The sequence below is a fragment of the Odontomachus brunneus genome, unplaced genomic scaffold, assembly GCF_010583005.1.
Source record: "Odontomachus brunneus isolate Ranch 3 - 2012 unplaced genomic scaffold, Obru_v1 Obru_scaffold_020, whole genome shotgun sequence".
NCBI lineage: Eukaryota > Metazoa > Arthropoda > Insecta > Hymenoptera > Formicidae > Odontomachus > Odontomachus brunneus.
In genome coordinates, this window is record NW_022639470.1 from 2,602,600 (window position 1) to 2,618,048 (window position 15,449).

A 15,449-nucleotide genomic window follows, 5' to 3' on the forward strand; every position below is an offset into this window, starting at 1 on the left:
AGAGAGAGAGAGAGAGAGAGAGAGAGAGAGAGAGAGAGAGAGAGAGAGAGAAAGAGCGGGATGTTATTAATTCCGGGTGGCGGGTTCCCGCGATACTGTGAGACAAGTACGGATAATGATGGAGACTCGAGCGCACAATGGAAAACAGCGCGCCGCGAGCTGACACGCGAAAATAAGAGCGACGAGCGGCACTTTTAGCTGCGCCCGCCGCGATCACCGCGTAGTCCGAGTAAACAGACCGATGTTTTATGCAGCATTGCGCGTGCATTCTGTCTTGGAGCGCGACGGATCTGTCTCGTGTTCGCGAATCCAGCGATAAAAAGAACTGCCCGGCAAAAAACACAACGGATTCGTTTTCAACTTGGTGCACTTATCGAATCATTTAGAGCGCTTAGCGCGACGTTTGTCAAGCGGACTGCACGGAGTCCCGTGAAACGAAAGTACACGCGAGAGATAATCTTTGACTCTGTGCCATAATTTCTTTCTTTTCTTTTTTTTTTCGCAGAATCGAGCCAGAGATTGTCCGCTTGCGAATTCTCGCGAATTCTTCGGAGGCAGGATTCTTTTCCGTCGGTGTCGCGCGCGGCGACTTCGCGTAATGTATCATACCACGGTAAATCAAAGCGCGGTAATCTACGATAATCCGCGCCGGGAAATAATGGGCTCAGCGGCGAACGCGTTCGCGTATTTAGGCGTATTACTTTTTACGCGCCACGCTCACGGCGGACAAGATAAGGGAAATTCTCTTCTGATTTAAAACTTAAAAGCAATCTTAGAAAGTGCAATTTCTTTGGGAGGAATTGCAGCTATTAGCGGGGGAGGAGGGGGGAAACTTGTACAAAAGTTCGGCCGTTTAGATTTAATTCTCATTGCAGTATATCGCATTTATCGGCGGTAACTGCGCAACTTTTAACTCTCTTCTGTCTCTCTCCCGCCTTTACCCACATACACGTTCTCTCTCTCTCTCTCTCTCTCTCTCTCTCTCTCTGGCTGTCTCTCTCTCTCTCCCTCTCATACAAAATTGACGAAGAGTGCTCGGCCGGCCGCCGTGTGCGGCGGAATGCTGGTGACGTAAATCAGTTGCGGCGGTGGTATATTTTTTCCGCGTATAAGAATGTCGGCGCACGCTTGTAGCATAAAAACGCGTAAAATAGGGGGAAAAAATAGAGGGCGATGTACAACTCGCGAGTTGCACGTCGCATTTTAAATATAACAAGGCCGCGCGGTTTGGTCAACGTGGGATCATTTTATCGCGGCGGCGTCACCGCGTGCTGCACCGGATAATGTCGGCCCACGTCGTCGTTTCGCGTTACGCGTATTTATTATTTTATGAGACATTGAACGCGTGTGTTATTACGTCAACATCGGATAAACCATCGTCAGCCGGCTCCATAATGCGTCCGTGAACGTTAAATTAGCTATTTACGCGGCATCTACGCGGCTCGATTGCACCCTTTTTTTACGCCGTCTCGTTCACCGCGCGCAACGTAGACAAACATTTGTCGCGATTACGTTCGGCTGACGCGTCACGTCCTCTCCCATTCCCTGTTCCGCTACTGACCCGTGACGTTTTTCACCGAACGTTAACCTGTTTTCAGGCCATTCGCCGATATGAAATTGATACGCGCGCGTATCTTTATATACGCAATTTCGTCCGTCCTTCCGCTTTTCAGTGACTTCACTTATTATACTCTCATAAACTTCGCTGTTTTTTCAATCTCGCGAACTCGCGCTGTTTACGCTCGCATCTGGCGCGGCGTGATATTTTACCGGCTGCCCGATCGTTGCCGCAATTTTTTCCGCGCTCGCTCGGAGAGATTCGTTCGGAAATTCGTTTCGGATAATCACTCTGTAGTGTTATCGCGCGAAACCACTGCGACCGAGTGTCGCACGCTAAACAAATGCTGGCCAAAATGCCGATATTCGTCTCATGTTTTACGAATATTTATAAACACTGCCTTCTGTTTCTCATGCAGAACATTCATTCTAACTGCACACACCTGGCACAATCCATCTCGTTACTTGGAGAGAATATGTTTGTTCTTGCTCGTAGCAGGCAAAAAATGTCGAGCAACTCTTTACGCGAAGCGAACATGACCCACTTGTTATCCTTCTTAAAGTCTTACTGTACATGAATTACGACGTTATCCGGTTAACCACCTGAAACCGTGCCCGAGAAGAAACGAGAGCGCTCAGGGTTGCGCATTCCAGGCTCAGTGCGGAATATTAATTGTGCACCCCGTGTGTGCTGCAGATCGGCGCGGTTGTCGCGCCAGCTTAAAATGTGCGGCACGCGCGTATCGGACGCATCGATCTCGTTTGACTTGTGCGCCGGCTACGAGTTGTCCCGCAACGTGGGATCCCCAAACGGCGAGACACCCCGTGGAAGTTAGCCAGGCGACATGTCAGTCGCACGAATCGCAAAAATCGGCGAAGCTACTGTATTGTATCGTATTGCGCGCGATGGGGACATTCCTTGGCCGCGTTCATCCCGTAGGACGTCCTACAAAACGTATGTACGGCATGAGGAAGGGTACATCCGGCTTGCCGGGAATCCGGAGCGATTTTCCCCAGCGTGCTAGTCGTTTCCTCGGCGCGATATCGGAATTCAATTCTCTTTGGCGGAGTTACGTGTACAACGCGCGTAATTCGTTTCCGCGGCGCCGTTCATCCACGCGAGGTGCATTTAGGGGATTGATCTATATTTCCTGAGCGCGATATGAATTAAATCTCGCGTATTAAGCCCGGGTGCGCTCGCTCGCAATCAGTAACGGTAATTGATAGCACGGTCGAATTAACGGGTCGCAGTCAGGAGCCGCGCAGTCACGGCGAAAAGTACTCGCACAAGCGGAATTTGCAATTAAGATAGAATTTATAATTTCGTGAAGCTCACGGCGCTATGACGAGATGCCGAGAGAGGAACAGAGAGAAAAGGAGAGAGAGAGAGAGAGAGAGAGAGAGAGAGAGAGAGAGGGCAGAGGAAGGAGAAAACGGCTGACTAAGCCAAAGCCGTGCATTTGACCCTTAATCGTCGGCATCAATAATCGCGGACGTGCGCTGATTGATCGGACGTGTTTGATGACGGCGTTAATCTCGCGTTGCGTTGCGTAAACAAATGTAACGTGTAATGAACGTCCCCCTGTTTCCTTCCGGCGATACCTGCCGCGCAAAGCACGAACGTTGCGCCATGCAATTGGACAGCTTATTCGGATGGAGCTTGCGGCCAGAGCACTGCAATTCAAGGCTCAATAGTACCCGATCTACCCGATTCATTAGCCCGATTCATTATCAAATATAACCTGATCTGTATTCGCTGTGGCAAAGACCCGGCCCGGATCAGTTTCTTACTAAGACGAGAAAGGTCTGATCAAAAACCCGAGTCGAAGTTTTGTCCCCATTTTCGACCTCAATATTCCATTTAACTTGTGATACTCTGAAGCCTGTATCAACATCTTAGATTCTATTTAATCTACTAGTTTTGTCAAAAAGTCCTCTTTAGAATTTACAAGTTTCGGACATTTTTTACCATTAAAGGCGCTATGTAGGACTTCAGTTTCCATGTGTATTAAACATATACTAGTCTTTCGGAATATAGAGATGTTAGAAAGTTCAGGTCGAAAATAGAGATTAAAATTTTGATTCAAGATTTCGATTCTATTTCACCAAGAGTGGATATTAATCATTAGCCAGGTAATATTTGATAATGAATCGAGCCGGATCAGACATTATTGGGCTTCGATTCGCAGGGCTCTGCTTGCGAGCTACTCCTCTCGCGTTCACTCAACCTTTTTTCAATATCTCTCGCGGTAATTAAAGCGTTAATAAAATCAGCCGAAAAAATTCGCTTGATTAATACGGCATAGAGTTTCCGCGGTCAGGACTGTGACTCGTTATCGTGTAACGCGCGTACGATCCCAACGCGTGGATGTTAAAAAAGCAAGCACGCAGTCGTCCTACCGCCAAAGGTCGATAACGAATTTCACTTGCCGTTTGATCACTTATCGGGTTTAATTATCAGGTCGTTTGACAAAGTAAATCTAAGGCCGTTAATCCGGCACGATCGGCGGCCCCTGACATTAGTGGCCGCAGAAGTGCTTCCGATTGGCGCGACGGCTGGCCCACCGGATTGTGTTCGCGGATTCGGACGTGATCCCCGGGCTCTCCTTAATTGAAGGATCTGGTCCGCGAATTCCGCGCGCCGGGCAAAATCACGCTCATCGGGAATTCCGTCGGTGCGCACTTACGAATCCGTCGTTTCGCGCGCCACCGGGTTTGTTGTCTTTTAATTTTCCATCTCGCGGAATTAGCGTTTCTCATCTCGCCGTGCAATTTTGTACGCACACGCACGATGCGTACACCGCTCTCGAAGTGACCGTCTGCAATCGTCGCGATAAAATATCTCAAAAACTCCCATAAGGTCGTACACAGAAGAAAAGACATTCTTGTTTTGAAGATATATAAATTTGTGACATATAAATCTTGGAATGAGATTATGCGTTAAGCAACGACAGGTTACTTGCATTGATGCATTTTATATGATTCAACGAGGAAAAATATATTCTTATTATTCGAAAATAAAATTTTCACGAATGGAAAGCACAAAAGATTGGAATCGAGAATATGATGTTTTTACATTTCGGAGAAAGATGTCATTGTCATGAAAATAATCATATTGTATTTCTTATGAGACTATTATAATATTCAGATGAAATTATAACATTCAAGAAACTTAAAAATTCTTCCAACAAAATTTCAGTTTTAATGTTAGTTTTAAATAGATACTAATATTGTTCTATGTATTCTCGTCTAATGGCACCGTTTAGTCTGGATTTTAGGCTATGCTTCCTAAATCGATTATAGGACAGAAATATTATATCGTGCACGCACGTACACACGCAGCGTGCACAACAGACGTGCTCACACACCGTCACGGCGCTATAACAGTTCGCGCTTACATCAGGCGCGCCGGCGAGAAGCGCGCTACATGCATCCCGTAAATCAGCTTTGTCAGAAAGCGCGGAAAATATACCCGTTTAGCACGGTCCATCACCTTTAAGCCCAGTCCTGGAGCGTCATCGGTAGCGCTCTCGAACCGATAGCTAGGCATTAAATGCGTCCGCGTGCACACGTAATTCTGCCTCTGTCGGCGGCGTATCGTATACGAAATTACATTTCCAATAATCCCGGGGCGGTGGCGGCGGCGGTGCGCTCGATCGCAAAACACGTTCCTTCGCGCAAATCTCCCTTTACTCTCGCGCCGTCCTTCCGTCCGCGTTTTCTTCGGTGTTTCTTTTTTTTTTTGACACGTTCCACGCGCGCGCATACACACACACACACACGCAAACACATACGACACGTGCCCCGCGGCCCCTCACGCTCATCCGCACCCCTTTCTCGCGCACATACCGTAGCCATGTGTCGCGACGTTAAACTCGAGCGAAATTCAAGGCGGAAGCGCACCTGCTCACACAGCGACACGTTCGGCCCGTTTCGCACGTAATGCCCCGTCGGACCTTGCTTGAGACTATCCAGCTGACCGTATTAACAATCATTCTCGAACAAATCCCCGAGAAAAACCCCGATCTAAAATCCCCGCCTATAATTTTTCTCATATCTCGCGCATGTGCCGCTCACTTTTAACACGAGATATATGCACGCAAAAAAGGATTTGCAGCAAATCCGAGAGATAAGCCAGCCTGGCCTGAGCTCGTCTTGATGTAACTTCAATCGCAAAGAAGTAACGCGACGTTTCGGTTCGCAACGAATTGTAACTTTGAGAACAGATACATACACACGCGCGCGCACGCAAAAAAATCTGTATTTATACAATCGGGCCGATAAATAAATTCGACCAACTAGAACATACGCCGCCATCGATATACACGGACGTGCGTTCGATAGCGTTCCTATCGTTTATTGAATACGAATAACAATGTATACTGGCGCGCTACAAAGCAACGAATTGTACGCGCGTTAAATTTTCACCACGAAGATTTAATTAAAATACGAAGTTGTTCTCCATCTCTCTCTCTCTCTCTCTCTCTCTCTCTCTCTCTCTCTCTCTCTCTACTCACGCGCGCGCGCACAGAAGATTCAAATTAATTGCTTTAATATTAATTGCTTTAACATAAATTATACCGGTGATTACAGATTATTATTATTATCGCGGAATTATTTTATCTCGGAATCGGTTTTGTTTTTCGCGCGAAATCCGAGGCGTAAGAACCGCAAATGGGAGAGTCTACGATCGCGATGTGATCGCGTTCGCGTCGCCCCTGCTTTATTACGTTCCGCAACATTTGCGAGGCATCACGCTCGTGGTGTGAAAAAGCGACGACGGTCAGCGGAACATCCGGCTTTTACGAGGTCGTCCGGCGATCACCCGGTAGGCACCGATCGTTAAACGGATTATTTAGCGTACGCATAACCATGAATTTGCACCGCTTATGCGGCTGCGGTTACCGACGGTATAATGGCTACGCCCAACGTGGCCCTGCCAATTACGGTAATCGATGTTTAACGTTTACCGTCGTGACAAAAGCCAAACATTATGCGGATTCGGCGTCACGGCTCGATATGCATCTATCGTTAAGATCCGTGGACACGCGTCCCCGTTTCCGATCGAGATCCCGGCGTGAGAACGTCCACGCGTGCGGCAGATTGCCCGTATTTAGACGAATAATACTGCGCAACCCTGTTACTGTAGACAGATTAGTGCAAATTTGGATTCGATGGGTTAAATGCAAAACGATACAGTGAATAATAGCGGAGTACGTGATGATAATTAGCGCTTGGCGCTTATCGCAGATTATCGAGGTCTTTCATATTTTATTATTAATTCATATCAAAAAACAAACAATCCTCGGGATTAAAAGACGTTGAAACACTTTAAATTTCATGCACGATGTTGTTATGATTGCGTCGCGAAGTAAATTAATTGGTATAAAATTTTCTCAAATTCACTTCAACAGCTTTTCTTCACGGATATAAAAAGTTAATACAAGATCTTGTGAATACACAGAAATTTCTTGGTGCAATAAAATCTGCACAATGTTAATTGAACACTTATATATGTATAATGACGCGCAATATGTATGCGAATTAATTTGAATTAATAGTACTGTTAAATTTTAAAATACTCTTTAATGGCTTCATTATGATTCTCGCATGCGGAGTTGAAAAATTTCCATTCGGTGCGTACTGTTGTTAACATTGCTGATAATTAATATGTCACAAGTCATCGATTATTGATTATTGTGCTAGTTCGCGGCGCAATTAAGTACTCTGATCTGATAATGGAGGATGGATATCAAAATCCTGTCTCATTTAACTTTGATATTTCCGTTTCCGGATGGAATAATTAATATGAGAATCGCGCCACACGTGCGACGATGCAATCGTTAACTGCATAAATGTTCATTTTTAGTCGAACACCGAGCGATATTTCAGTAACATCATTTCAATCATTTTTGTACGTGGCGTTTGTAGATTAAAAATGACGTGATAGAAGGAAATGCCAAAACGACAAAACTTTTCCGAAAAGACACAAGTAAGGAAGAAATCGCTGAAAAATTTTGTCACGCGAGTTTAAAACTCGCTTATTAGAATTAATGAATGTTGAAGAAGTTAGTCTTCAGTGTATCAATTCTCTTAAAAACCTTCTCGTTTAATGCTGGAACACGTGCCGAAATTTCATGGAATATTTGAGACAATAGGAATGCTCCAGATAACGCGAATCGTTGAAATCATCCAAAATTGCTACGTTTGTTATCCCAAAACTATATTTTCGATTCTATATCAATATCTTAATAGCGCAATCTCTCGAGGTTTGATACATTTCCAATCGTATCCGGAATATTTCCTTGCAAATAAAATAAAAATGCAATGTATCACTCACGTATCTCGAAGTTCACGTCGCCGCCACTGCTCACGAAGATCCCAGCACGATACGTTCGTCTCCGCGTCAAGATATGACCTGCAACCAAAACACAAAGTGTATTATTGTTTGGGCGACGAGTTTCGGCGATATATATTATTGTTCTCTCGCGCGCCAAGAGTGGCTGATTTTTTGCGCCGAAACACACTCGAGCGTGCGGTAACACGATGTTTCCGGAGATTAATGGACCTCACTTAAACAGATTATTTATTTAGTGTATCAATTCTCACTCCCGTCGCAATGCTAAGGTTTACGCTGAAATTTCCAGACTACCTGAGATAACAGGTAATTACTTTGAAATCATTCGAGATTACTGCGACTATCAATAGTAATCCAATTTAAAACGTTACTATTATCGATAGGAAGTATCATCTAATATCTGACACCGCTTCAATTAATCCGACGGAATTTCCGATTTACCCCTTCCAAATGAGAGCGTACAGTATTGATTTTGCCTTGAGAAACGTGTATCCCTTGAATAACCCGCGGCATTCCCGGGTTTCAAAGATGTACGCGCGACACAATCTCGTCCTAAAAAACTGTGCAAATTTATCTTGGCTACTTCGCATTGGACTGAATGAACGCTTCCGTGTGCGATGCCGGAAGGCCGACATGTAGCGATCGAACGTGCTTACTACGTGGTTTGACGAAACCATTTCGGATTTATAGCCGATAGAACGTGCTGCAGCGACCCCCACGGCAACTCTACTCGCGATATTACAATAGATCAAGTGATAGGCGAACCGTAGCTGTTTGCCAGCGCGATCGTACGATGGCCTGATGACTTCTTAAAGCCGCGAAAGTTTTGTCGCTCCGCGATAAACGGACTCTCATGTAGCCATACATATTTAAATCTCGCCATTTATCCCGATCAACATTGACGGAAAAAAAATGACAAAAATATCGAAATACCCTGACACTTTTGATGTAATAATGAACGAGACCTCCCGTATGCGTGTTTCGATAAAAAAAAATAACGAGGACATCGAAAACTCAATCCACCGACCACCGCGCAAAATACAAACAATTATTACATGTTGAAGCATATCGCTTTTACACGACCAGTTCAGTTTGAATTGTCCATTAACGAGCTACATCATCCGCGGTTAACCGTTCAAACTTTACGAGCAAAGTGACCTAATGACGGCGGCTCTGCGCGTTTCATGCGTGCAACAACAAAAAAAGAGGAAACGAGAGAAACAAACAGCGGCCTAAAAATACGCCCATAACCATCTTGCCGTGCACGAACCGGCATTAACTGACTGCTACGTATCGTACGCGATCGAGATATCGCGGAGAGTAGCAATTAGCGGTAATGGGGCCGCAGTCAACAACAATACAGATACGCCGGCAATATCACGATGACGGTACCAGCATAATCCGGCACAATTGCGCCGATCGGGGGAGAGAGCGGGAGCGCCAGTACGCGACGTGAAATACGATGTCGGGGTAAATCGGTATCGGGAAAAGGGCGAAAAAGGGTGGCGGGGTGTGCATTACGCGTACATCGCTGCCACAAAGGAGGAGCGGGAGGGAAGGGGGCGAGCGATCGAGCGTAAAGGATAGGTGACATTATGCAAGTGTGCGCCGGCGGCGCGATTCTCGAGCGCTCTGCGCGAATGCACGCTCCCGAACGCTAGTCCAAAAATCCCGACGCGGCGATTTTTCCTCGACACGGCCGCCGCTGCCAAACAAGACTGACGGGCGAGGGCGGCGCGCGATATACTGCAAATACTCGGGCTCTCTGGATGCATTTCGGTTGAGAGATACGGCTACCGTCTGAATAGGAGACAAGCACAGACCGACCGACCGACCAACCGAACGACCGACCGACTAACCGACCGACGACGAGCGGGCGACGAGGGTGCGGCGAAGGACGAGAAAGGGGGAGGATGGACGCCAGGATAGGAGGCGAAGTTGGGAATCGAGGCTCGATGCACTGCGGAGACAGCATAGCCATCGGTCTTGCCGCGGTTTTCCAAGATCCTCGAGTTTATCTCGGGGAGTTTATCTTCAGGAACGCGCGCTCGCGTGTGTGGGAGAGCGTGAGGTGGGAGAGCGTGAGGGAGCGTGAGGGAGCGAGTGCGCGGGGGTGAAGTGATCTAAGTTTCATCCGGGGCCGGGCGGGACGTCAAACCCCACGTATACGCTATCCGGACTATCCGGGGCTGTGGTGGTTATCTCTCAGTGGTGTCAAGAACTGCCCGCCGCATAGCCGATAACACCTTCCCCACGTATTTATACGTCGATGTAGCTTGGCGCGCAACGCCGGAACCTCCCCCCCTACATAAATATTATTTACACGACGCACGGGGCTGCTTCCGCGGGATACTAGGTCGTGCCGGGGTCGATGCGTCGGGTAAGCCGCGCATAATCGCAACGAGCTGCGCTCCCAAGGAGCCACGACGATCATAGGCCCGTTCGTGCTAGCGGAACTTAGCCTGCACCCGCTGCATTTCGTATGAGATAGATGTATGTACGAGCTTCCTCTCGGCGGAGGAGGTAAGAAGGAAAGAACAAAGTGCGGAAAGTGCAATTAAAGGCGCAGACTTCGTGTCGTGCTTTCTTTCGAGTGTAAATTTCGCGGTAACCACGGCGAGGAAGAAGCGAGGAGAAGATCTATTCAAATTTCCGCGGGGAATTATTCCCTTGTAAAATCGTGTACATAATCGCGAAGAAAATTTTCGGTTCCCTTTCTGCCTTTTCATATCTTTTCATTAAAGAGTACACGAGAAACTTGCTCTTCGAAGGAATGCCGCGCCTTTGCTATCAGATTATTGAACAAACCTAAGAGTGAATTCAACGCATTCTCAATGATCAATTATTCCAACCAAGTTCATGATTATTGTAGCTCGTCAAAGTCTCTCGACCGAGTCTTTGACACAACGACATAGGATAATACGTTTCTGTAAGTTTCAACTTTATTCAAACTTGCTTTCTGCATAATGCGCGTGCTTTTATAATAGCGCAGCTTGTTACAGATATTTCAGTAGATTTTCTCGCCTCTGACACCGCTTGTATACTATTATGCCTCCTTTTAAGCGTTTTGCTAACTTGACATTTAATTTCTGCTTTTATTTCGTTATTTAAGAGTTAATGTAACTAGCACACTTTTCAAATATGCGGGCGGGAAAACTTTTCTTATTATTGCGCTCCGGCAGAAAAAAAATACAAGTTGCTTCACTTTCAGCGATAGCCTAATTAGCGTTTGTTACGCCATTATACATATAACAAATAGACTTGTTATATTATCACATAACGATTCAACTTGAATTATTAACTCGTAAACTTTCAAATATGCGTGTATATATATATATATATATATATATATATATATATATATATGTATATATATATGTATGTATGTGTATATATACATAAAGTTACCGCTCTTGCAATAAACGCAGTAATTATAATTTACTAGAATGCGAAGGAAAGTTCGCAAAGTTTGGTAAAGCAATTCGCCCGCATTTTGCATCGCCCGAGTACAAAGGTTTGCCGTAAATCCTTATGAACTTCTGCGCCCTGATGATTATTGCGGCACGCTAATCCGTTCAGATATAATTAATTACTCGTAAAATAGATGGGAGATGAATTAGAGATGTTGCGCGTCACGAGGAAGTGCCTTAAACGTCACACATGCATACCACGTCAATCCAGAGCGTTACAAAGTTACCATCTATGTCTCTCGTAATTTCGTTTTGCTTCTTTATTTTAGCGGAGCGCATGATAAAATTTGAGTACTCGGTACTCTTCATCGGCGAAAACGAAGTTTCGTATCGTGAGTCACGTACGACCCAGTTATACTCGGCAAAAATATTTTGGACGTTCAGAGAAGCACATGCAACTGTCTCACTATATCCAACCTGATTTCTAAAGTTTATACGTGTGTTTCACGAGTTTATACATGTTTTATTAAACACACGGATCTTATAGATGGTCGATATAATTTTGAAGAGTGTGACTCAAAAGAACTAAAATACAAAAGAGAGGGAGAGAGACCAAGACAGAGAGAGAGAGAGAGAGAGAGAGAGAGAGAGAGAGAGAGAGAGAGAGAGAGAGAGAGAGAGAAAGAAAGACCATAGATTAATCATAGTAACAATTGTTTCACTTGACAATTGATCGATCTTTCATTGAACACGAAGGTTCTGTTATCTATGTTTCTTTCAAGTACAATTACTAACGATGTCTCTTACGTTATTCTTCAAACATTAAGCTTAACTTGAAGCAAGCCCGTTTTATCCAACCGTAGCCGAGGATATCTTCTTCCTTTCGTAAGTTACCCGGTGTCTTTAATTTATGACCTAAGTCGGCGCGGTATTGCAGCAATTCCGTTACCATCGAGTTCTCGACAGTCGGCGTATCGACAGCGCAGGCATCGAAACGAAACTCGGAATGTCGAACACAGCACGAGAGCTCCTTCGCGTAATACTTCCGGCTGACAGCGCGCAGCTCGCCATTTTTTTCCCACGCTCTCGGAGCTCTTTGTTTTCTGTACTTGACGGTGTTTTCGCTCCCTTCACACGAGAACGTCGTTGCCGATGTTCGCTCACTTCCCCCTCCCCCTCCCCCTCTCTCCTCTCTATTCCTCTATCTCTCTTTCTCTCTCTTCGCTTCAGATTATTGATCGTTCGTTCGGAAGATTCCTGCCAGCGGGGTCACTCCTACTAGACTGCTAGACGAGCAGTCTCGCAGGAAGTAGAGAAGGAGTAGAGTTGTTACCGGGAAGAAGATCGGCTGGCGGACCTATCGATTGTACTTCGAAACTCTCGTTGTCCACTCGCGCACTATCCTGCCAGCTTGCTTGCTTGCTTGCTTGCTGACTGTTGCACGTTGATCGAAAGATTTTCCGCCACGAGCTACCGTTCGTCGAAGGAGAGTCGTCACGTTCGCCGATTTTTTTTTCCCCGAACCCTCTCGTCCTTTCATTTCCGGCAAACTTTTTCGACGTCCCTGACGCGCGCGCGACGCGCAGAAAAATATTCGTCATCGAGAACACTTCAAATATTTTTCTTTCGCGCGTGTACGATTCTAGAGACGTATTCCGGATACATGCACGCGTCTATGCGCCTGTCACCTTTTTCATTAAAAATATGCCGTTCGAAGAAAAGGATTTATTGTTTCCGAATAAAGTTTTTTTTTTCTATCGTCATATATAATAATACGCGTGTATGTCTCTACTGAACTGTGAAAACTGTGTCGCAAAATATTCGCGACTAGATAGAAAGTTCTCATTGTTATAATTTCACTTTTCTTTTAAATTGCACTTTATACCAGTGAAAAATATAAAACTGACGTTTTGCATTATAAATCCAAACCAAGATTACATATTGCTTTTACCATAGATTAATAATTAATGTTTACTTTAACACAAAAAAACCAATGTCTTTCGTACTTACATGGTTACTCTATTTAATCTTTGGTAGGATTTCATGTCCATCGGAAGCGCGATAATTTTCCTTTTCCAATAATTCCTGTTTCAAGTCGCTACGACGTCTACAGGCGGAGTTATTAATGATTGTTCGATCCGCGTTTTAGATCGCTCGACGTGATCGCGGCAGCGAACTGTGAATATGCGCGACGCGACGCGCGAATGGAATGCGGGACGTAACTATTGCTCGCGATAAGTCACTTTACGCTGTAAGTGAAAGTACACCGGCTCGTTCCCCCCACTCCGCGGCTCAGATAAACATGCTACATCCCGCCCATGTACCCGCTGCGGCTACTTCGGTCGTTCACCTTATAGCGAATTTGGTTGCTTGCTAATGTTAGATTCACACTGAACGCGATTAGCGATGAGCGATGAGCGATATCCAATGAGAGCTCTTATTTTTTCTTAAAGCAATAAGTACTCACTCTTGTGTGAGTATGATATTGAGTATTGATATTCAATCCAGTGTGAATCTAGCATAAGGCAGTGCTTGCAGTGCGCACTAAGGCTTGTTTAAGGTATGTTATTATATTTAGAGATTATCTTAAATAAATTCTCCAATATTTTTAACCAGTAATATAATATGTACAACATCGTACGAGTCATTTTATTAACTAAAATGTCTTTAAATGTATATTTAAGACACGATCTTAAATATAAGAATGTACTGTAAACAAGCCTTAGCGCGTACTCAGTGCGCACTAGTGCAAGCTACCGAATTCGCTATTAGCATGTAACATTGTACGCCGGCGCGAAAGCAAGTACCAGCGTCATACGAGCGCGAATTTTGGGCCCCAACACGACGTCGATGCTCCAGTTTTAAACGGCTGTAACTCGCGAATAAGTCGACGAAATCGAGTTACGAATAAAATAAAAAGAAGTCTTTTTGGCGCGCGTTTCCAAGCGTCTATGCCGTCCCTTCATTGCTCATTTGAAAGAGTCGAATGTGATCGATTAAAGCACGAGTAAACACGATAACACGAGCAACATGCAGCCTTTTTTATTCACGATTCAAATTGTTCCTTTCTTAGTTTCGTCTATTGTAACAGCAGCGAAATTAATATAGTTGCTGTGCATCACAAAGTGAAGGAACAATTATCGTGATTATTTGCAAAATGATAGAAGACTGTTCCGTTCAACTTAATAAATTCTGCTAATTAGTAATAATTCTAAAATAATTTTTAGAATTCTTTTTTATTAGTAATGATTCCCGAAAATAATTTCTAGAAAAAAATATTGAATGTTCGAATAAACGTTTGAGTAAACAAGACATAAACGTAAAACGAGCAGTTAGGAACAAAATTAAGAACAAAAGAAATAAAAGGCAATACATCATAATAGCCACAATACGTGACTATTAAAGATACCAACATTTTGCTCATTGAAAGATCGAGGCAGATCGATCTCTAAACGTAATTACTTTTTTGGATTAAATATTTCAATTATCGTTTTCAAAAGATGAGACGGTCGAAGAAACAACAAAGGAAAATCTTGTGTTCCGGCAAAAATTTCACGTGGTTATTCGGCACCATGTCAGAATGTCTACACTGAAAAAAAAGTTTGGTAATACTTACCAAATGTGTTTTACCATACCATTTAGTAAATAGTAACCAATATGGTAAATGTTACCAAATATTTGGTAATAATTACAAAATTATTAGTAACATTAACTTTCATATAGTAATATTCACCTCTTATATTTAGTTGATACTATTTCACTAAATGTAATAATTATAACACAGGCTGGAAATTATTACCAGAAATTTTTCTCAATGTATTATTCGTTTCATGCGTCACTTTTTTCCAATTAGTAATATCGAAGTATATGATGTAATCAACGTCCACACATACACATACATACACACATCAGAAAGTTTCACAAACTCCAACGCGGCAATAAGATAGATCGGTACTTTTCTCACATTGTTATCGTCGACGTGAGCAATTAATGCATTGTGGCCATTAGAGAAGCGGGAGAGAATGCAAAGAAAATGATTTGTACTATATAGATATACGTAAATATAAATATAGATATATATATATATATATATATATATATATATATATATATATATATATATA

At 44.1% G+C, this 15,449-nt stretch overlaps 1 long non-coding RNA gene across 1 annotated transcript in view; it reads right to left on the reverse strand.

Annotated features, from left to right (window-relative positions):
• Nucleotides 1-15,449, reverse strand: part of LOC116842042 — a 39,120-nt gene that overhangs the window by 20,219 nt on the left and 3,452 nt on the right. Inside the window, exon 2 of the long non-coding RNA XR_004377663.1 lies at nt 7,898-7,975. This is a non-coding gene — a long non-coding RNA (uncharacterized LOC116842042). The remainder of the gene's footprint in view (nt 1-7,897; nt 7,976-15,449) is intronic.